Source organism: Polyodon spathula, chromosome 24 (genome assembly GCF_017654505.1).
Source record: "Polyodon spathula isolate WHYD16114869_AA chromosome 24, ASM1765450v1, whole genome shotgun sequence".
NCBI lineage: Eukaryota > Metazoa > Chordata > Actinopteri > Acipenseriformes > Polyodontidae > Polyodon > Polyodon spathula.
In genome coordinates, this window is record NC_054557.1 from 11260236 (window position 1) to 11284215 (window position 23980).

A 23980-nucleotide genomic window follows, 5' to 3' on the forward strand; every position below is an offset into this window, starting at 1 on the left:
CGATTGCATGACAAATGCAACTTCAAAAATCCCAAATCCCCGGATACCGACATATTTTGCTTGATGCTTGTAGATCTTATTAACATCTATCCAAACATATCTTTGGGTGATTTTGTTGGAGTCCTCCCTCTGCAAGTTATTACGGCCTAAACTGGGTACAAATAGCAAAATTTCAAATTTCAAAGGGGTTTAATGACCAGTGTTGGGATTTGAAACCAAAAGCTTTTCACAGAATTTAGAAGACTGGTTCCTAAGGTTCTTACAGCAATACCTACATTTTAGGACCCACATCCCCTACAGGGTAAAGGGTTAGGCTAAAGTTGGACTAAAACTTGTCAGTTACCCCTTATCTGGCAATTTGCCAGAAGTGAGTAGGGAGCTCCTAGTATTTTTTTCTGAAATATGAGTAGAAAGAGGTGCTACATGATTGTAGCATCTAAATTGCACCCAGGGTGATTTTTTTACTGGTCAAGGTCCCTTTCTCACTTTAGGTTGACCTTTGCAAGGTCACAGGTCGAAGGGGAAATTAAAAAAATAATAATAATAATAATAATAATAATAATAATGGTTATCATTTCTGAACTCGGCATATCAGAAAACCCCCAGGTGAATTTTTCTAGGAAAATCGGACGGACAATGAAATGTCCCTTTTCTGGTTGAGCTGGCGTGTAATGACCCATAAGCTGTGATGGTATCGACAAATAAGTTTCTCACTGTTGTTGTATGTTGCATTATGGCCCTATGAAGATTGATATTTCCCAATGACAAAATACAGTACCTTTTGAAAAGTGTTGTGCTGATGGAGATTTGAGATTCAAAACTGTTCTGTGTGGTATGATTTAAACCCATGGCAAGAAAAACCATGCAGGTCTGTTGCACTGTATGTTACACAAAGATTAGATTTCCTAAAAACCTATACAGTAACAGCCTACTGGCTTACTGCAGTTTCTTTACATGCTTAAAACCACAATTAAAATTGTATTAACATGTCTTGAAACAAAGGGTATCACACGTAGAGCTGAAATTCATATGCTTTTGTTGGGGACCAAAAACCTTTACTGGCTACAGTTAAGGAAATTCTAAATGCGTTGTAAGTTCTGTAGTTCTTTGAAGAAGGCTACTTGGGATTCAGGCAGCTGCGAGGTGTGAAAGGTCACTAAGTTAAGTCAGGAGTCCTTTTTAATGCAAAGACATCCTGGGACTTACTGCACCGGGTATTATTTTATAGTATTTATATCAAAGCAATAACCAAATGGAAGACATGAGGCAGTAAGCCTAGGTTGGAACCTGCAAGGAAATGAACTCTGAGAATCGCTAATTAACTTGCAAACACAATATAGTAAAACCCTTAGGACCTAAAAGCAATACATTATTTTTTGCTCCGCGGATTGCATATTCTCGCATATAAAGAAGCTTTTGCTTTTGAAAGATATTTAACACTGCTGTATTTCCTAAGAATCCAGAATCAGTTGTTTAATTAAACATACTTTGTGATGATCTTGTTTCAAGCTTGTGTGCACTGGGATCATGAATAGAACATTACAGTGCATTCAGTCAAAGCAATGCTTTGGAACACGGGAAGACATTTGGTTTGATCCTTTTAAATACATTCTAAGAACAGAAATACAGTAACCCACTGAGCAGAAAAAAAATGTAGTTGACCCAACCCACCCTTGGGAATGGGAGCTAATGTACTGATGAACATGGTGAAAGAGAAGCATACGAGTTAGCTTAATACCAAATTAGTATCTTTGAACTGAAGTACTGTAACTACATTCCTCTAATACAGTAGAATTGGCAAGTCCTGCTGTTTTGACTGCCATGCCTGTTCACTACATCTCTGATATTCTGTTGAGAGATAAACAGTATGAAACGCTCGTACTGTACATCTACACATTGCTTCTCTAACAAAGGGGTCAGCAGGGAGTCTTACAGTAATGTATAGCAATAAGTAGACTTGCCATGCACCATTAGAGTTAGAATCAATCTGCAGAAGACATTCCCAGTTTCATTTAACTGATAATGGCTTTAAAATTAATGAAACCACTTAAAATATATATATATACTGCAACATAAAATAAAATAAAAACAAGCGAATTGTGATAGTTAAATGGAGAAAACTCTCCAATCTAATCCATGGTAATTCAATCCATGTAGTTATCAAAAATTGAATTCCATTTGACATTCTTGCAGTGCAGAATGTGCAGTACAGCTGTGTATGATTTAACAAGGTGTGCATCGTGACTGATGAGAAGATTTTATTGTGTACTTTGATCTTGCCCATATGTAAAGAGAAATGGGACTGTTGATTAAATTGAATGTAATCTACTGTTAGTGGTTTAACCAGGGGCTTCACCAGCTGTTGCTCAGATTCTCGTTAAGGTCTAATTGTTTTTGGTGCTTGACCATGGACATATACCCCAGGGCTCGTTCCCCAGCCTGCTGCATAGCTGTAATACTGTTTTGAGAGGATATTGGCTTATCTTGGTGCTAGATTTCCCATCTGTAGCAAAGACGTCAATGTCATTTCTTGAAAAAACTCGGAGAGGCAGAGTGGTTTTCAAGTTTATTGCAGATAGGATTCATGCCAACAGGCATGAGCAGAATATTAACAGGCTGTGAACTTTGTGTTGTAGGATGCCTCCACTGTTGTCCTGACATTCACCAGCAGGGGGAGGGAAGAGGAAATAGCTGTTGCAGAGCGTTAAATTGTTCCTTTGCAGCATTTTGATTGATTGATCAAGTTAAGAACAGAACAGCTATCGTGGGAATGTTTTAAAGCGATCATGATGGGGATACGATACATGTAAACTTACCTTAATGACTACCACGTATAGGAGGATCATCTTGGCACTTTTAGATGAACTCTTGAATAGAGCATAGTTTGAATACTGTATACTACTGTGTAGCCCAAATGACACTGGGATTTGCCACATAAATGAGTGGGGTCCTGTACATCTACACTTATCGACTGTACACTTAGTTTTTCGTATCTGTCCGCTTATTCATTTGTAATGGGACATTACAAATGAATAGCACAAGGATAAGGATGTGCTTTACAGTAATGTAAAGAGATTACTGTCAGCCTGTCCTTTACGTGTGTAGTGTGTCAAACTGTATGAGACATAACTATACATTTATTGTTGCTGGAGGCCAGGCGGTTTAGTAGTGAGGGTTACATCTCTGGTGGTATGCTTTTATCAAACTGATGTAATGTACAATTGAGCTTGTAACGTGCAAGTGATTTTGAAGGAGGAAGGAAAGGCGAATGTGTTCAGACATATCATTTGTGAAAAGTTGGGCATCTCAAATTGATTTAGACTGCGTAATAAATCAGTTTTTTTCACAAGCCTCAGTTTTGTTCAGAGCACTCATGAGGTATAATAACAGTGTTTAGCTCACCCCTGTTTACTGATGGCTTTTGATGCTGTCAGTTAGAAAACCCTAATAATACCTTCTACTGCACACTAGCCGTTCTACTCCTGTTTGCTGCAGCCAGGCAATCTGAGCTCCTGACAGCTGTGGGCTGCCACATTTACAAAAGCTTCCTATAAAATGTTCTTTTGGTACCTGAATCTGGGGGTGGGGGTTGCTGATAAGTACAATTAGTATTGGTATTTATTGCTGTGTATTTCAAGTTGTTTAATGATAAAAGATGGTGTGCAGGACAGACGTTACGAGGAAAAAGTTAATTCACACCGAGCAGATCATTAGCTCTGTGTTTTCCTGGCAAGTAAATGATAATGCTCTTCTGATGTGAAATGACTCAGTTTGCTCTGCTCAGCAGGACTCTTTGAGCTCCCAGTGCCCAGTACTAAGAATCAGGTGGGCAGGCAAGCCAATCTGTTAGCCCTCCTTCTGTACAGGAGCCCTGCTTGTTTTTCACCTTGCTTTTAATTATTTTCAGAGCTTGCATTAACATGTCTCTTGCTGCTGGTTGTTTTAATGTAAAATGTATATTGTACACTAGTCAGACTTGCATTAAAGACTGCCAGGTATAGGAGGTTCACCTTTGCACTTCTAGAGGGAGTAGAGCATAGTTTTGAATACTGTACACTACTGTGTAGCCCAATTGACTGGGATTCGCCACAAAAATGAGTGGGATATTGTATACTTATCTATACCACACCAGCACACAAATGCTGATTGAAAACGTTCGCCCACAGCTAGCTACAGTAGCTGGCAATCCAGGAGCTCTGCTCTATTAGCTCATTTTGTGATTACCAGGTGCTGTATCGTACAGATTCTTCCTTAGAATTGGACCACTCTGTGGGAGGGGTGATTAAACAGTACTGAACTGGCTGAGATTTTCTGACTCGTGGCAGTGTTAAAAATGACTTCAATCAAGATGTTGTGCTGTACTAACTGAGGCATTGCATTTTGACAAACTGTCTAATGGACAATGTTGTAATTTGACCTAAAACTGTCCAAAGAAATAAATCCTTTTTTGCACAGCTTATCGGTTTAGCTGGAAAAGTATGTCCTTTATGAAACGTTGAAGCTGTTTTTACCCAAATGCCTAATCGTCACTGCAGTGGACATCGTCATTAGGCTTAACTGCCAGCAAACATCTGCAGTTGCAAAGCGCACAATAGAGTTCTCTGGAGAGTGCAGAGCTGGGGGGTGGCATCTCTAATAGAAATTAGAAATCAAAGTCACCTTGATACCCTGCGTTCCATATCAGCAAGCCCTGCTCTAATTGGAAACCAAATGCAGCATTTACAGCTGTCAAGAGCATCACAGGACCAAGTGGCTGCTGGTAAAAGTGAACAATGTGTTTGTGTAAAACAGATAGGTTTGTCACAACAAGAACGATTTATTGCAATCCCTGAAATGCTAGAAGAAAAAAGTCTTGGTGGGGATCTTGGTAAGTATTTCAGGAACCTACTCGCAGCCTTTTTTTCAATGAAGGGGGGAAAATAACACATTAAAATAATGTATTTGCATACTGCATACCTACTGTACAGAATAGGAGATCTCTGTGAAATACTGAAAGCCACAAACTACAGCAGTGGGTAAGGGTTGTGTTTTGTAGGTATTGTATGTTATAAGAAAGTGATGAAGCATACAGCAGAGTGCTTTTCTTTTGTAGATCAATAACAAGGCTGTGCAAGATGAATAGAGATGGAAGTGAATTTCAATTCATTTTTTTTTTTGCGTCACTGGGCTACACTGGTGGGCATTCGTTGTTATGAAGATTGACTGCTGTAAGTATTAAAAAGGATGGTTCTAATTGGGTAACATGTAAAATGTGATGCATAAAAAAACTTTATGTACTGTAGGAGTGGTATATTGGTAGAATCCATGTACTGTGCAGGCCTATATGTCTATAAGATCCCAATAAAGACGGTTCAGCAGGGAATATCTGATCCGCCTCTTGTTGCTGGCTGCATGTTTACCTACAGTAGGCAGATTAGAGAACCACACACAGCAGTGTTGCTGTGATTGCTATGAATGGAAAAGTCAAAGGCTTTCTGTTTTGCCCGGTGAATTTTTGTTGCACATAACTCTGTTACCAATCTGTTTGAATAAGGGGCACAGAACGACAGCAAGGATGTGGCAGTGCACAGCCGGTGCATCGTAATGTAGGATGATATGGAGGGGAAACGTCACAACGGGAAGCCACTTTGAAGAGATTATATGCAACTAAAACACTTTGAACCTTTGGAAAAGGCAGCCATTTGGAGCGATACTCCTGTCACTCAATATCCCATCCGTAGAATAAAGATTTTTCTGAAAAGCTAAGGATTTGGTGGCAGAGGAAGATACTGTACTACCAATTAGAAAAGGCTGTCACTGGGCTGTCGACTTTGAAAGCAACTTCTGTGAGTCCGAGATTATAGAAGACTAACACTTCTGTACAAACTGTAGAAACTATTAAGAGTCATTGAAGAGTACAATGTCTCTGCCCTTGGGAAATGTGTTGCATGTAGCTCAGTGCAAAGTGAAGAATCTGAGGCTGTTAAAGATGTTTTTAGAAGTGCTTGCAAATAGTAATACAACAATACTAGCCCTATGCATTTTCAGTTCAGTTATAATGTTGTTTTCCCCAGTACATGTCTTGCTTATTTCAGCCAGGGAGTGTGTACAAAATTAGAAATACATAGTTGTGTTATTTTAGATAAACTGTCCATTCTGATAATTGTGTGTTAACAGCTGCTCATGTGCAATGTACTGTAAGACAGCTTGAGATTGGAACTCTTTTCACATGTAAGATTTCACAGAAAAGAACGTTCTTTCTGTCATTGTCAAAATGTCTATTTTGGTTAAAATCAAGTGCAGCTGTTTCTGAAGCCCTAACACCTAAGCTGTGCTGTCTTCAGGGTAACATCTGGGGATGTGAGAGAGACACAAAATGCGAGGGAGTCACGCTTTCACTAGTTGCAGTGACATTTCCGTCAGTCTAGGGAGAACTTAGAGACACAACGCACTGCTGTGATTTATTATTTCTGAAATAAGCCTAAATCCTCAAAGTAAAACTGTGCCACAGTCAATATAATTAGTTAGCTGAGCTATCTTGGGAGAATGCTTCATTCTTATTGAAATTTTCCAAAGTGTCAAAGAATTTTCCCTAATGTAGTGAAGGAAAAATAAAATATTGTGGTGGATGATCATAATTGTTTCATTATTAAGAGCAAAGCCCCATTTCCATACCAGTATTTTAGTGGGACTCTATTCACTGATTTCTGAAACATTTGCATTACTGAGTCAGGTATCAGCTGGAGCCTGATGTTCTGTGTTTGTAAGAATATCAAGAGATTCATATGAATGAGTGTAGCGGGTGCGCAGGGTCGCTGGCTTGTGCCCAGCCTCCGCCCTGTTACACCATGTTGGATGTGAAACACTGATGTTGAAACAAAGTTTGCAGGGCTCGCTGAAGAAGGTTCAAACTTGTAAACACCTACACCATTGCAGAGCTGCAGTGAGACCTGGGATATCTGCTAGTTCATGTATTGTATCCTCCGCTTCTTGCAAGTTATATGAGTACTTTGAAGTGGAAACCAGTTCTTGTAACAGGAGAGGAAATTACATTGAACAATTGCTGTTTGTTTAATGCCACCAGAAATCTGTGACGCAGCCAGTCTGCATTGTCATTAGCCCAGGGACTGGAGCTTTTAATTTATTGAAGCATATAATCTCCGTAAAAATAGTTTTCAGGCAGCTGCGTGATACTCATAGAAAATTATAGTAAGTAGTATAGTATTATTGCAATGAAAAAATATGCCAAAATGGGGGATTTGTTACTGGTGTTGAACTCCTTTTTAGAAGCATCTCCGCTTAAACTCATAGAATGCGTTAAATGTTTATGATTGGTTGGGATAGTTGGGCTTTCAAATTAACAGAAGGGGATTCCATGTTCCACTTTTCAGTCATTTGAAACATGCTGCTTATTGTTCTCTTGGATTGTGTTTCCTCAGTGGTGGGGGGGGGGGGGGGGGGGGGGGGGGGGCTGATTCTATGCTTGGATCTAAAGACTGTCACACTTCCTGTTCTGTGTGTCACAAGCAGCTCATCCATCTGCCTCACAAGCTGACTATTTCAGAAAAATCAAAGGTCTGCATTTGCTTTGACAATTTGTTTTGGATCACACTGTCACTTGCTGTAGTGCTGGCAAGGCTTGACAACTCACTTGTTTGAATTGTGAAAAAAAGAAAAAAAAAAAAAAATAGCTTATTTTGATTGACAGTAAGGCTGTAATTGCCTTCCAGCCCACTAGTGTTAGCTGGTGGGAAACTAGGTTCCAGCTTTCAGTTATTTGTGGTTTCATTTTGACAATTGTCTTTCATTGTCACATATATTGCAGGCAAGGTGAAAAATATTCAAAACTGCTAATCCTCAACGGTATGTTTTTAGAAGATTGAGGGGTGATAATAACCATGCATGGGTACTGAGAAGCAATATACAGGGAACGTGTCTGAGTTTTATGAGTTTTATTTTATTGTAAATATTTTATACTATATCGATACGTTTGGCAAGGCAACCTTTTTGTTTTAAGAGTGCTGCTGTATGTCTTTTTTGAATTCTTTTGTTTTTACTTCAAGGCCTTACAGTATATCGTTTAAAAAGCCAATATGGTAGAAAGCCTATTGAAAACTTTGAATTCCGAGTTAGCTGCTTCTGTCTTTCTCCCATTGCCATTAATGTTGATCATTCATTATATGTTACCCTCACATAAAAGGAAACCTTGTGCAGAAGCAGCACTGCGGATCCAGCACTGGATTGTGTTGAGTCATGCAGGAGTCCAACCTTCAGCAATCACAGCACACTTTATTTTTTATAATAATAATTATGAAAACTCTCTCAAATAATTAGCTAAATAAGCTACATGTTGCTTGCAGTCTGCATGGAACTTATTAGAATTCTAGAGGCACAAACTCTGCAGTTCAGTACAAATCAATTTCTATAATCATGTCTTGCCGAGGGCAGTCATGTAATAGTAAATGAGTGAGCGCAGTTTAGCAAGAGAAGCACGAACAGATACTGTAGCGGGGCGGTAATGTAATATTTTAGAACAAGTAAATAGTTTAAACTAATACAAGCACTTCACTTTTGATTTCATTGCCCTGAACAGTAATAAAGGTGTCTTAATTTCGAATGGTCAAGGAGTAGAGGAGATTAAAGTGGTCCTACTGTAGAGTTTAAGAGATGGATAGTAATGAAGATGTAGACCTAACTGGTTGCACTGCCCTCTTCATCATCCTGTAAGACTGGAGCTTCATTTTTGCCTTTTTTTTGTACACAGCTGCTGTAAGTTGATGTATAAAGCATTAGCTTTTTTTTTTTTTTTAAGTTAACTTAAAATGTTTGTAGCCAAGGACTTTAGGAATCTATTACAACCATAGTGAATCTGTCTTTATCTTGGTACAGTGCAAGGTCCCATGAAACATGTTCTTTTCTTTCAAAACAGCAGACCTACTGTATAGGGACCAAGTATGATTCATGGAATTACTACACTATATTCATTGTGTTTAATTTTATATTCAGGTGCTATACCTACAGTAGGATGCATACAAACACTATGTATTAGAAAGTCAAGTCGACAGTATTTCGGGTCAGTCCTTTATTGATGATACGGAGCTGGGGCATAACGATTTGAGATAATAAACAAACAAGTTATTAATGTAGTATTAAACAGGAGCCATAAATTGAGCCGACATCTGCTAGTATAATGCGATTGCGATTCGTGACATTATACAACAGTAAAGGATGCTGGTTTTTTGTCACTTGTTTTTTTTTAATTAAAATAACAGATTAAATCCCAACATGTTCACTTCACATTTTAATTATGCCTCGCTGTCTGCAGGGAGGTCCTCGGTTATGAGAAATAATTATAGCTGGAATAAAGCATTTTTGTTTTATTATATTCATGCATTCCCTTTCTACTGAATACATATCTTTATAAAACAATTGTTTCCAATGAAGACGTAAAGAACAGACTATTTTTTTCAAAGCTCTAAGTGAAATATAGTTTTTGACTGTGTTCTCTTTTTTTAAAAAACATTTTAAAGAGAAATATTTGGTCTATGCTGAATTCTCAGAATATTTCAAGGAGGGCAGCAGTCAAATTATTGTTTTATTAATTAGGACAGAATTGGGAATAATACATTGGATAAATAATTGAAAATCCACAATAATTGAAAAGCCTTCTAATAAATCCAAGCTATTCCTGAGCTTGCATTGCCCTTTCAAGCCCTCTCAGTTCTGATACCCCGGATCACACTTGAATTCCCTCGGCTGGTGCTCTTGTACTTGATGGACGACGTGTGCTGTTAGCTAATCTGAGATCTGGCACAGACCCAGGAATTCCACTTAAGTCCTCCAGAAACACCCGACATGATTCATCTGAACCAATTTAACACTAACCCACACTCTCCATCTCATTTCTAAACGAAACCCACAACATAGAGATAGAAACAATATCGAATCAGCAAATCATTCATATTTAGAGTGCCTGGATAGTACAGTAATCAAGCCTGCAATCCCTGTTCAGTAGTATTCGTGTAAGATGTCTTAAATCGTCACAGGCTGATGTGTTGCAGAGTGAAGGGTAATGAATAATGCATAGCCCTTTTCTTGTGACTGGCTGTGCCTGCTGTCGGTGACCAGGAGCATGTGTTATTTATGGTCTCCTGCTGCTGCAGCTGGATCAGCAAGCGCCACTTATTCTGCAGCATTTGAACCTTCATTGTAACTGTGTGCTGGTGGGACATAGATTCAATTTCTTTGAATGTCTTGACTCTTGTAGGACCTTTTGATATTGTTGCCTGCAGGAAGGGGGCGGCTCTCTTCGGTCCTGTATTATGATTTTAGTCTTTTTAATGCGGATGTTTAGGTATAAGTATAGGATGTTGTGCTGTACCTCTGTGTATTTTTCCAGTCTTTTTAATATTGTTTACTGCATGTGCAAGGAGAATACATTGCCTTTGGGGGGGGAGCAACGCTATTTTTCTAAGAGCAATGGAATAAAGTTGGAACTTGTGGAACGAGCCATGCCTACAAAAGATGCTTGGCATTGTGACGGAGATCTCTGCCCTGGTGGGGATTTACTGAATTTAGTGTAGTGAATGGACATCCCTGCTAAGACTAAAATTAAAAAAAAGCTATAGTGCTGTAAGAAAAAGAGAAAAAAAAAATATTCCATTTCACCCAATACATTGTTTTTTTCATCTCCTTGCCATCTTTATTATTTAGGTGACTTCTCGCTTGGGCGGGAGGTAGCAAATGTAATTTGTTTAGATTTGACATCCCATACCCTCGAGACCCATGGCTGCTGTGTGCGGTTCGGTTATGGCAAGCGACCCCGCTGCAGGCAGGTTAACCGAACAAAAGCCTTTTACTTCTAATCAGTTATTTATTTATTTTTTTTGTAAATCTAATTTCAGTATTTTCCCACAGCAGGAAAAAAAAAGAAATGCGTTATTCAGAAGCCACTTGGGTTCCAGCTGTACTCGCTGTCCATCTCGCCACTGCAGCATCTGAGCAGAAAAGTGAAAACGAAGCTCATGTTGTAGTTAGGTAGTGGGTTTTAATTGAGAGTGTAAGAAAGTCTATTCTTTTTTGTTTCACAGTGGCGTGTTCAGCACATGTCAAAAGGTTTGATTGAATAGTTTTGTAGAACAAGGAAGTTCTGTTAAGACTGCATCCCAAGGTGCTGTACAGTAATAAAAAAACGAAATACTACTAAATAAAGATCACTACTACAGTAATACACCAGTTCCCAACTTATGGTCCAGGGGTTTAGCCTGTAGTTTATAATGTGAATGCTGTGTGTTTTAGCTAGTGGTCCACAGCAAAGTCCTTGAACACTAGGGAGATTAGAAGACTGTGAACTGCTGACCCCGATAGCGCAAATAGATCTAGGAAAATGAATCTGCTCGGATACAGCTGATGGGCCATCTCTAACAGAAAGAAGATTTCCCTGTGCTCCATAAATCAGCAGCACATTCTGAAATGGATCAGTTACATCGTGACCTTTTAAAGAACCCCAACATGATTAAATAAAACTAGTGCCTGTAAAAGTGTATTTGTTGCTAGCTATGCTAAACAGTATTAATTGTACATCAGTCTGTTTTTAGATGATACGGTATCTTTCATTTCATTTTACATGTTAACGAAAAAGTGCTGGAAGATAGTATATTGAATGCTAACAGGTTTTAATTCAGCATATCAACTTTTAAAATCTTTTTATATTCTAGGCAGTCAACTTCTTAAAGAAGTTAGATATCATCTTACAGTAAATTGAGTTTTGTAAAACATTTAGGGGCAGGAAATACTGAAGCTGCGTTTCATTATGAATAATGATCCTGTGTTTAAATATAAAGAAGCAATGCATATGTTATGGATGATTTATAGAAAACTTAATTCCATGCCCACGCATTTCCGTATTCTTTATTTAATGACTCAGTTTAAAGTAGCATCTTTTTGAAAGCTACGGAACACACATTTTCCTCTTTGCTTGGACCGGTCCGGGGTTTGGCTTTTTTTTTTCTTTTTTCAGTCCTAATTTGTGAGTTTTTTCCATCTCTGGAGCTAATGGCTAAGAACATTGCACAATACATGAATTGAAGAACAGCTCTGTATCTATAGCAGCAGGTGGCTTTTCTTTACAGAAATAGGAAGGAATAGAATAGGAAGCCAAGAACTAAAGTAGCTCACTGGTTTTTGCAGGGTGTGCTGTGGCAGGGGATTCTTGACAGTTTGAACTGTTGCAAAGGTATCATCAGATATTTATTAAGACCAAACCTGGGTGTTGCATTATTTATAGTGACTTTGGTTTCCATTCCAAAAAGTTTTTTTTTTTTCCTGCTTCTATCACAGTTTTGTTTTGCGACTTTGCTACAGTGTGATGCTGATAAAGTGGTTGGGGCAAATTCAGGCTTCTCCACATTCAGTGATTGCCTGCCAGCCCCAGCTTCAGCTGGTGGAAAGGAGTCTATTAAAACATCATGGTGTTTTTTCCTTCCGCAGTAACTGCTGATCATGAGGACAATGGCCATCTGCTTTGTGTGACTGAGGCCCGGAAGCTCTCTAGCTCAGAGTTTAAGATCCGAGCTTGATCTGCGGAGCTACTGTATAATTCAGCTAATGCAGTGAAAATATGTGATTTTATATTGGTTCTGCTTAGATTTCCATACTTACTCTGTTCCAGTAAAAAGCAGGCAAGAAATAGGAAAACTGATGTGTTTGTGAGTGTTTTTGTGTCTCCCATTACTCATAGAATTAGCCTGCTGTGTGACTTTCACATATTTTTCTGTGATGCATTAAAAAAACAAAACTAAACAAAACAAAAAAGATGCCTTAGTTCTAAAACAAAATAGGTTTTATAATTATTGGCTCAAATGTCAAAAAGAGCTGCTAAATGATGTGAAAAGCTTATCTTACTTGTAAATGGAAACACAAATAATAGGCACCCATAGAAAAAGCTATTTCTGTTTAAATGTAGTGGATTTTGATTTGCTAAGAGGTCACGTTAATAAGTGCATGCAAGATAACGGACAAAGTTGCTTTTCCATAGAAATGTTCCTTAGGCTGTGTTCACACTGTGCCCGTTTTTAGAGAGATCTGAAGTGAACAAGAAGTCTGCTTGGGAAATGAACTGTACCATTTCCTCCTAAAGATTTTTGTTCGCTTGCTAAACCTCAATGTGAACAGCTGCTTGAATTGGAAATGAACTATACAAGGTAACCTGACTGGAAGTAAACATTTCACGCGTGGTTTAGTTCATATTCTGGGGAAACAAGTAGAGCAAAAAAAGTGCGAGGAAATGAAGCTGTGACAGAAATTTGGTCAGACACCAAAATATGAGCTGAACTGGACAAAACTCACAAAAAGAATAAAATCTGTTCAGTCTTTTCTGAAAGGCAAAATGAGAAGGGTTTTAATAGAAACTTAACAACGTAGGTGTAAGGTGAAGAAATTTAATCAAAATTCTTTCCAGACGAGAGACCTATTAATGAACCGAATGCACTTGCAAACTGTCTTCTGAACACAAACAAACTTGGTCCTGAAAAAAAAAAAGGAAAAGCACCAAAACAAAAAACTTTAGCTCGCATCCAAGTGAACTCGGTCCCTTTGCTGGCAGATAGCAAACAATCAAATTGATACATTGTTTCAAACAAAACAAAGCAGCCTGTTTGAAACAGAGCCGGTGTGAATGCAGCTTTAGAAACCATTCATATTCTGTCAGTGCACTAGACTGCTTGCTTGAGTACAACAGAGATGAGTTTTGTTTACAAATACCCTTTTGATTTATTTGTTGTCTTTTCCACTAGATCTCATTGGGATATACAGTAGATTTCTCCTTGTCATGAGAAATATAGACGGAAGCAAAGAAGAGAACTAAATAAATACATCTCCAATTAACACTTATCAGCTGCTAGTTCTTGGTGTGAAAGCGGTCACATTTTTATAAAGATCCCAGGATAGTTAAAACCAGGATAGCACTCTCTTTTAAGACACACACTCCAAAGTTATAATACTTTTTATATTTATTCCAGTTGAAACAGTCGGTGCAAAGTCCTGTATGTCCCATTTACTATCTGAAGCACTGTATGCTATGCTATCAAAGCAGTGTATGCTAGCCGCATTTCTAGTGCACGGCCAAAGCCTGTACCTGGCAACTCTTATTACTTCAAACACATGTTTCTTGGGTCACAAAACCGGGGCTCTCCATGCACTTGCACTGCTGGGCATTAACATTTCTGCCTCCCCAACATCTCTTACCTATGGCCTTCTAATAAAATATCTCTATCTCTGCAATATGCCTTTAACGTTTGAAGATGCCCTTTGTGGATAAAGAAGATGCATTTTGTCAGGTTGGAGCTTTTCAAAGAATGAAAAGAATCGTCGGCTTGGTTATCCATGGATGACATTCTGATACCCACTCTGGGGATGTTAAAGAGCCTCATTGCGTAGCTGCATTTTAAGAGTCATGATTCTGATTAAAGCTGTATGCAAACCACTGAATGATCATCTCCCATGAAGATTATATGTATAAAAATAGTTTTGGGAATTTCAAAATATTTACATCAGTCGATAGTTTACTACACGATATGCCCTTTACGGAAGATGATCATTCATTTCATTGCTTGCACAACTTTATATATATATATATATATATATATATATATATATATATATATATATATGTATGTATGTATGTATGTATGTATGTATGTATGTATGTATGTATGTATGTATGTATGTATATATATATATATATATATGTATATATACATATCGTATGTATGTTATACATATGTTATATATGTATGTATATATATATATGTATATATATATATATATATATATATATATACATACATATATATATATATATACATATATATATATATATTATATAATATATATATATATGGTATCTATATATATATATATATATATATATATATATATATATATATATATATATATATATATATAATATATAATATATCATATATAACTATAAATGTGTGTTGTGTGTGTGTGTGTGTGTGTGTGTGTGTGTAATTGATCTGTTAGAGAGGACAAGGATAATTCCTCTTGAGCCATAGTCAATGCAGAGACTTGCTATGCCACCAAGATAAAAAGGTTGCTACGGAAACAGAAAAGGGGAGGCATAATGAGCATAGAAACAGAAAGCTAATGGATGTGCTTTGTGCCTCCTTGTTGACTCTGCAACCTCTTGTTACTTAGATGGCTTTATGGGGGAGTTACAAGGAATCTTAATGGAAAAAAAAAACACTTGGTTTAAGAGAGAACAAGGGCATCTTGATTACTTGTCCTCTGTTGAAGATTATTATCATCAATAAACAAAAAAAAGCTTCTGGCAAGAAAATGTAAATGCTAGAAAATTGGTGAATAGACTAGGCTGACATTTTGCAGTGTTTATTACATACATAATGGTCTGTAGCAGATTGATATGATGCTCTGAAATGATAAATACTGTGTTCAACAGCTCTCTTATAAATCATCTATACTGTATAATATATCTGACCCAACCACAAGTGCAAAATATCAGGTCCTAAGAAGGTGATATCATACACAGTACATCATATTTTTGAAAATTATTTGGATTATTAAACCTATACAGATAATGTCCGTTTTTTTTTATTTTCCCTAATGAATGAATCAGAGTTTTGTAAATTGCTTTCCCCAAATAGAGAAGAGGGTATAGGAATGGAACGCACTGGCCATTGTGGTTATAGTCACTACTGCTGCTTTAGACGATCGGGCAGGTATTGATATTTATTTATTCCCAAATGTATAGGATTGCCCTTGTCTGCTAAGGTCCAACTATTAAGTCTACGTATAAAATGTACAGTAGTTCAACAAATACAGTATCTTTCCAGTGTTGAGGCTTAATTTATGGTTTTATTGCTGGAAAAATGAAAATGAGTTGATGTGTTTTTATACGTCCCCTGGAGATCTACCATGTAACCACGGCAGTTGCAGTGGATGTGAGGTTTGTTTCTCCATGTGTGAGTAATGAAACAGAGTGTGAGTGTCTGCTGTATGGCTTAATGTACTATAGTAAGAAATGCTAAGGTGCATGTGTAGATTTAGGGGCAGTGATTTAGTGACGGGTCTTTACACACCAAGTACAACTCGCTACAAACATGGTCTAGCCGTGAATTCATCACATGAATTATTGAAATGTGAAATGACGAAGTAGTGCTGTGTCTGCAGTTTACAGTCGATATTGGATTTTTTTTTTTCTCCCCTCTGTATTTCTGACCATCCTTTCCCATTTGCCTCTAGTCAAATTGTTACGCTAGTTAGGGAAATCAAATTGAATCGAAATTGCTTCAATGAAATTATGTTTCTGGAGGCAACTGAAATAAGGAAAAAAAAAAATAAATACTGAGGAAATGCAACACTGTGCTTCCCTGCCTCCCGTCACCACCATTGTGGAGCCTTGTGGAGTTTTCTTTTATAGAATTAATTTTGCTGGCATTAATAGTAAGCATGGGAAATAATGCTCCAAGAAGAAACGAAAGCCGAACACTTGCTTTTTAGTTTCCGGAGAGAGTCTGTTGCTGTTTTTCAGCTTGCATGTGATGATGATAGGTGAGATGTGATGACTTGAGACACGGCGCCACTCAATTGGGTATTTTAATCTTTGCAGGATCTAGGTCTGTTATTCACAGGTCTTTTTTTTTTATTATTCTTTCAGAATATTGGTTTTACAGGGAATACTCCAGGTAGTAGTGCTAATAATGGCAAATGTAATTTGTGGTTAAAGCAATGCTGGTGTGGCAAACTCATCCATTACCGATATGGGAAGGTGTCAGACACCTCATAAACCACGTCCTTGAAGACAGGCAGACTCAATGGGAGTCAGCCTTGCAGTAACCATACATCTACAAGAGCCGAAACACCTGCTGGGGGTGCCTAAAACAGAGGGAATGCAGGGTGGGAAAGGTATTATATGCACAGATGGGACGTTAACACATCAATGACAAAAAAAACCAATGCACAGAATAGCTACATTGTGAGAGATCATACTCTAGCAACACAGTTCACTTATTGTATCTTTTTGTACCATATACAGCTTATTTGAAAAGTAAGACATGGGCAAAATATTTTAGCCAACAAATCTATAGTCTGTGTAATTGCCTTGGATAAAGGTGTCTGCTAAATAAGCAAATAATAATGATCAGGACACAGACCTCTTACAAACATGGGATGGCTACTGTACCTATGTGAATAGTATTCTCAGCTAACAGTGATACTAACTTTTTTCGTAAAAATACCGTTGGCACATCTGAAATCGTTATAAGTGTGAAAAAAATGTAATTAATTAAATTGAAATATCTCATACTCTTTTCGTGTGCCTATATCCACTCAAATACTGTGGTTCCTTGGTAAGCAATAATAAAGGATTTTTTGAAGCAATGGGACATCTGTAAAGTCACGATTTGTCAGCCAAAAAGCACATGCCATATTTTAATTTGAGTCTGTACAGTACTGTAGCCCGTTATGTGCATAAATCTCCCCTCACGAAAGGGAGCATACCCAGCTGTTCTCAAATTACTTCAGTTAAACACCGTACAGCTCCACGCAGCTGTGTCATTTAAAAAGTGATCTTCAGCCCAAAACGTAATGGTGCTTAGCGTGTTTATTTTCCTTTTCCTTGTATTAGCTGAATTAATTTATGCATCTATCAAAATATTACTTGTTTTGTAGCAGCGCATGTTCGACATTGTCAGTAAATAAACCACGATAATCCAAACTTAGATTCACAAACACCTGTGGCAATGTTGTGTGCAATGCTCTTCTGTCCTGTTGTTATTGGGGGGAGTGCACTAACTAGACCTCCTATTTCTAGTCTTTATTTGCAGAATACAGTAGCACTTATATGCACTCTGCACCCCGTATAGCCTAAGAGTTAAACACTTTCTTCTTACAGGGTTGGGTAGTTTTAACCATTTTCAGTGATAACTTTATGGAAAGCCTCAGGGGTGTAATTTAAAAAGAAAGACTGTGTGGGCAGTCCTGTATAGTAATGATACTCTTGAATATCCCTGGGGCCCTTCAGTTTTAATATGTGTTGAGGTCGAAGGTGTCATCATACCCTGTGGAGGCCCAGTGGGAAGAATGGATTCAATTTGCACTCCTGTTGTTGGCTTTAAGGTATAGCGATGAGGTTTCATGTGGACTGGATATTTCCAGATGGATATTCATGAGAAATCATTTTAAAAAGCATTGCACAAATTGAAGTCATACTCCAATATGCGTTGCTTCTTGTTCCCAAGCCGTGATGAATAGATGTGCTGCTTTGAAGTGATCAGTAGCATGGTGGGGCAAGTTGCAAACCGAGCACCAAGTGTACTCCTTTTATTTATTTTTTTTCTTCTGGTTATTTACATTAATTTTGTTGTCGGTAATAAATAATTTAAGCTCTGTAATTTTTAATTGTATAAATATCGAACAGTTAAAGAAAACTTGCCACCCTAGAGACCTGGATACAGAAAAAAGAAGATTAGTCTCATAGAAATGAGAGAAACGTGATTTTGAAGAATTTTAATATGTCAACATCAGTTAAAAAAACTAGAAAACAGGTCAGTAAGCAAATATCATACTATTGAAATTCCAAAGACAGAATTACTACAGGCACTGGTCCGCTCAATACAGTAGGTATTCTGGATATTGGCAGGGCACGGTTGGTATCCTTGACTGCATACTGTACACTATACAATTGGTACACACACCAAACCAGTGTAGACCCCCTAAACAGGACCCACAATGCATTGCCATATTGGTGCAATAACAGCAGACACATTGGCTTTGTACAGTATCTGATGTACTCTTAAGAAAAAGCTGCATTTTTGGGGGGACTTTTTGGAATCGATACTTCCCAGTGGATATCTGATTTATATCCCTCATGATAGTCTTCACAGCCAGTAACAATGAGAATAGGTGACCCCTGGGTTCAGTTCTCTGCCTTGCCCCCTCTGTGTATGATCTTCACATTCTCAGCAACCTGTTGGGTGCAGCTGGTTGCAATCCACATCATTCAGATAGTGTCATAGCTGGAGATGTTTGAATTGCCTGTGTTGCAACATTGTGTGTGGGGGTGAGGGGAGCTATTTTTTAAACAGTAAATAGAAAGTGTGTTTTGTTTTGCTTTTGGATTCTGCAGGGAGGTACATTACTATAGAAATATGCAGCTTGACCTATCACACTTTGTAAATAATGACAAGGGGTATGGCAGAGAATCTCAATTATAGAAGCAGAAAGTGCGACCCTCAGCCTGACTGGCTAATTTCAGAAAAGGTTCCCCCCTCCATTTGAGCCTTGATGGACCGAGTGGTCTTTCTCTTCTCGCACTTTTCTTTGTTCTAAAATCTACATTTTATAAACATGCTTGTTGGGTGATTTAAACTGGCTATGGCACCTAACCTGAAAATCTACACGCTGTATTGTGGTTTTTGACGATGTTGGTGGTGCAGTGTTTTTTTTTTTTCCTCATGCCATCTGATAACCCTCCATTGTGATAGAAGTGAAAAATCCAATTGTTTTGGAGTGTCAGAGACAGCTACTGCCTGAACACTCGGTATAATCGTAAATCTCGAAAAACTACTCACTTCTAAATCTTTTGTAGTCATTTTTGTATTACTTTAGTATAAATAAATGTTAATTTGGATTCATATGTTGTTTTTTTCTGACTTTATGTGAACGAAAAGACACACATTTGCCCGTTTTCCCATTGGAAATAGTGAAATATCACTGCCCTGGTCACAAAAGCAAAGTTTGTGGGGAATAATAGCCGTTTTCTATACTTTTGAGGCATAAGCAATTAGGAAATAACACTTACTACCCAGGAGCAAAAAAACAAAAAAATAAATAATTGTTACACGGTGTTACCCGTGTGTGTATCATAACAAATAATAAAAGCAATACTAGTACTATAATTTCTTTCTGCCAAAGTAAATTATTTTTTTTACCTTGAATGCAGGCATTATAGTTGTATGCCCCGCCAGTGGTTTTAAATGAATTATTACATAGAGTTCTTAAAGTGCTGTTAATAATGAACATGAGTAATTATGAATAACAACAATGTTGATTTTCATTTTTAAAACCCAAATTCATACACTTATCAGCTTTCAATTCCTGTTCTCAAAACAAGCCTGAAGTTATTTAACGCTCTTTCCTCGTAATTACAGAAATGCTATTTTCCAGAACAAATTACCACCCTTATTTTCAGAGATTTAGCAGTCTTTCAAATAATTCATTACAATATTATGTACTCAAATTATCAATGTAAATATAATTAGTTGACCTGTGTTCTGATGGATTTTGTATCCGTTTGAAATAACTGTAATTCTACCCATCAAGCATTTCATACGAAACAGGAAAGCAACAAATAAAATCTGCTCCATAGATGAGAAATATTGCAGTGTTTTGCTGTTGAATAGCATTACAGTATGAGGTTAGGCAGGCTCTCCTTGCATAGCGATTTGAGTCATTTTTCAGGCTTTATTATGAGTTTATTACTACCTTTGTCTGTTGTCCGCATTAACTAAGGAGTCACATTCAGCTCACCATAATTTATGCAATGGCCTGCCTTGTAATTTCCAATTTATACTGTAGCAGTAGATCACTAGTGTTACATTTGCACTTTTGTAGTTAAACTAGTACATTTGTTTCCTTTAGGTAGTACAGAACCCACATGCCACATGTGAAATGCTTATGACATTATATATAAATAAAAAATATTACTAAAATAAAAATAAAATGAATGTACACAAAAAGTTTAAATGATTAAAAAAATCATTTTTCAGGACGTTTTGGACAAAACCCCTTCTTCAGCTGTGTAAAAAGAAAACACTTACAAAAATTCTGAGGATGATGTTAAGATGATGTCAGAATAGAATGTTCATTCCAAGGGGTTCCAAAGTTTCAAGCTTGAAGATAAGCTCACGTTCTCTTTGCTTCTGAGTAGAATTTGTACCAAAACACCGACTGATTCCACAGATGGTGATGTCTTCAGCAGGGTGATTATTGCAGTTGAAGTGTCGGGCTTCCAGGAAATGCCAAGGTGTTGATTCGATTGCTTCGTAAATGTTCCACAAAACAATTTGCTAAACGTCTTTTAGTTTCCCCAATGTATAATTGGTTGCATTTTTTGCAAATGACTCCTTTAGAAGTACATGTAAAGGGCTGGTGGATGTGGAGTGATGATTTAGGGCCTCTGATCTCAGTTTGGAAGTTAATATATTTGCATGTCATACATCGTGGTCTGTTGAATGCGACTGTGCCTTTTATAGGTTCTGCAGAAGGGCGAATTTCACTGTGGACCACGTATTCATTTAGATTCTTTTGTCTTCTATAGGGCATAGTGAAGGATTTTTAAAAATAGATGCTGTAGATGGGTCTTGCTGTAGAATTTTTAAATTTCTTTACACAATTTTCTGTACTTCACTGTTGGTGGGATGGTAAGTGAGGACTAGAGGAATTCTGTTCACTGTGTGTTTTTTAGTGGTATGTAAAGCATGCTTTATGTCTAAAAACGAAACACAGGATTTAGCACCGTTGATGATCTTGTCTGGAAAACCACAATTTGCCAAAAATCTGCACATTTCCTCACTTTTAATAAAAAAAGTCTTGATCATCACTGTAAATACGTCAGAGTCTTAAGTTGCGAATAGGGAATTGAGTCGGTTTTCTACAATTAGCTTCTGCGCAGATGCTGGTAACAGGTTTTTTAGGATGGCATTATCAATAGTAGAAATCAGTTTCTTGTAATTTCGGAGTGATATTGTTGTCATTATTGGTGTAGAAGATGGTATCGGAGAGTTGTTGCCGAGCTTCTTTTATGTAAAGGTCTTTACTCCAGACAACTACAGCGCCTCCTTTGTCAGCTGGTTTTATTATAATGGCATCTCGCTTTTGTAAGTTCCGCAGTCTGTTCTTTGGAGTGATGTTTTGTAGGTATGTTAAAATTGATTTGTTGGATTTCTTTTACATTTGGTTTATAAAAAAAAATCTAGTGTTTGAAGTTCTCCTGAAGGGGCTGTCCAGGAGATGACAGCTGACAGCGTATTGCCTGAATTGACAAATGGTGGATACTGGCCTGCCCTGTACTCAATCCTGCAGTGAGCACTTAGGACATAACTATTGCAAAAAACACAACTAGTCTACCTTTAGAGAGGAGCGCACTATTTATAGACTCAATATACTGTAAAAAGGCTTTATCCCAGTTGTGCGGGGGAGTTTTGAATAAGCACAGCAGGGATCAGCTGTCTTCCATGATGGGGCGAGTGGTTACCATTGGTTACCATTAATCTCTTCTCCCCGGTTTTGCATGGGCCCATGCTCTTCAGCAGTGAACTCTGGCAACGGACAGGAGGAAGCCCGCTGCCACGTTGGGTCACAGATCCCAGGAGGACAAACCCTGTGCGTTTTAGGCAGTCTTTGAAGTGGAAGAACCGTGAAAGAAACAAACAAAAAAAGAAAAAAGTTTCAGTTATACATGTTTTTTTTGCTACAAGAATACACTGCAGTAACCTTTTGTATTTCATGAATTAATATATTACTGCAAAAATTGATTTTGAGTGTTTAGCAAAGTGTGAGTTCGGGCGTCTGGAAACTCTTTGTCTGTCAGTATCGCACACGATTCCTGAACTGGGCTTTTTAAAGTACAGCTTCCATGCCAGGCTACTGACCCACTGCTGTGAACCAATACAAAAGTAAACTTACTGTAAACGAATGTACTTTAAGCAGACCGATTTACACCACCTTGCCTGTAGATAGACCACATGGTTTAACACCTCCACTTCTCTGTCATGCTTTTGACATGGAGCTCATCCACTGTATGTGTGCCTCATGTGAAAGAACAGATATTTATTAATGGGGTACTTGCTGTAGAACGTTGATAGAGGTATATTCTATAGCAGGACTTCAGAATTAGTCAGTTATGGCGGGGGACATCCCTTTTGTGCGCCGGTTGGTTACAGGTAAAAAAAAAGTTGTAATCGATGAGCTGTGAACTATACAGACAAACAAAACACAGATGGGCCATGGAAAGAGCCTCCCAGCCTGACAGTTTTTAGAATGCACAGCAGATGAACATGTAGGATCGTATCAGCAAATTGGCTGTACATGGTTGAGAAATGCTGGCACCCAGGTTTGTATCGTCATCTCTGAGTTTTGCCTCCAGTCCTCCCACTGTGCTTATGCTTGCACGGTTGAGGAATAACAACCAGCTTGCAGAAGTAAATCACTATTGTATGAGGTTAATTGGGTGCCACTGCTAGTGGAGGAGCCAAAACCTTAAATAAAAATGTGATATTCATTTCTACAACATTTATTTATTTATTTTTTCTGGTTCATCACTTATGAACCGGGAAATTGGTTAAAAAGCAGGGAAGATGCAGGGATGTCATTAAATTTATGCAGTATGATAGAAGTAGCTTTAGAGTGAAGTCAGGTGGGTACCCAATTTGAAAAGACCAGTTAGAGTTTAACCTTCCCTCTGCAGCCCAGGATGACTAAAGATCAACGGGCAATTGCCGTCAAGCCAGTTGCCTCTCTTCACATGCTGAACCTAAATAACTGATATTATCAAGCTACATTTCTCTCAAGGCAAGGGCCCACAGTCCAGAAAGGTTTGTCCAGAAAGTCCTATCGTGTGGAAGCAAATCTGAATATTTCAGCAAGAATCCCCATTGCTCGCTACAGTATGTGTTGGTGCTGATCCTCATAACATAATAGCTTGAAGGTCTTCAGTGCTTGAAAGACAAAGTTATGTCATGTCTCTTTGAATTGTACTCCAGCTCGGAAGTAGTGCTGTTGTAGAGGTCAGTAAGTACCCATGATTTATGTGGAGGTTAGCTACCCATGAACGAATTGCTTATAAATCATGATGTCATCTGTGATAATCGTATGATTCACTGCTGGAAATTTCAATTAAAATATTGATTGTGTGACTGACGTTTTTGTGAAAGTGTAATTATCATTTCTTTCTACTATG

The 23980-nt window shown here is 37.9% G+C and overlaps 1 protein-coding gene across 5 annotated transcripts in view; it reads left to right on the forward strand.

Moving 5' to 3' along the window:
* apba2b (amyloid beta (A4) precursor protein-binding, family A, member 2b) overlaps positions 1 to 23980 on the forward strand; it is a 56780-nt gene that overhangs the window by 9828 nt on the left and 22972 nt on the right. The gene's annotated exons all lie outside the window — the stretch shown is intronic.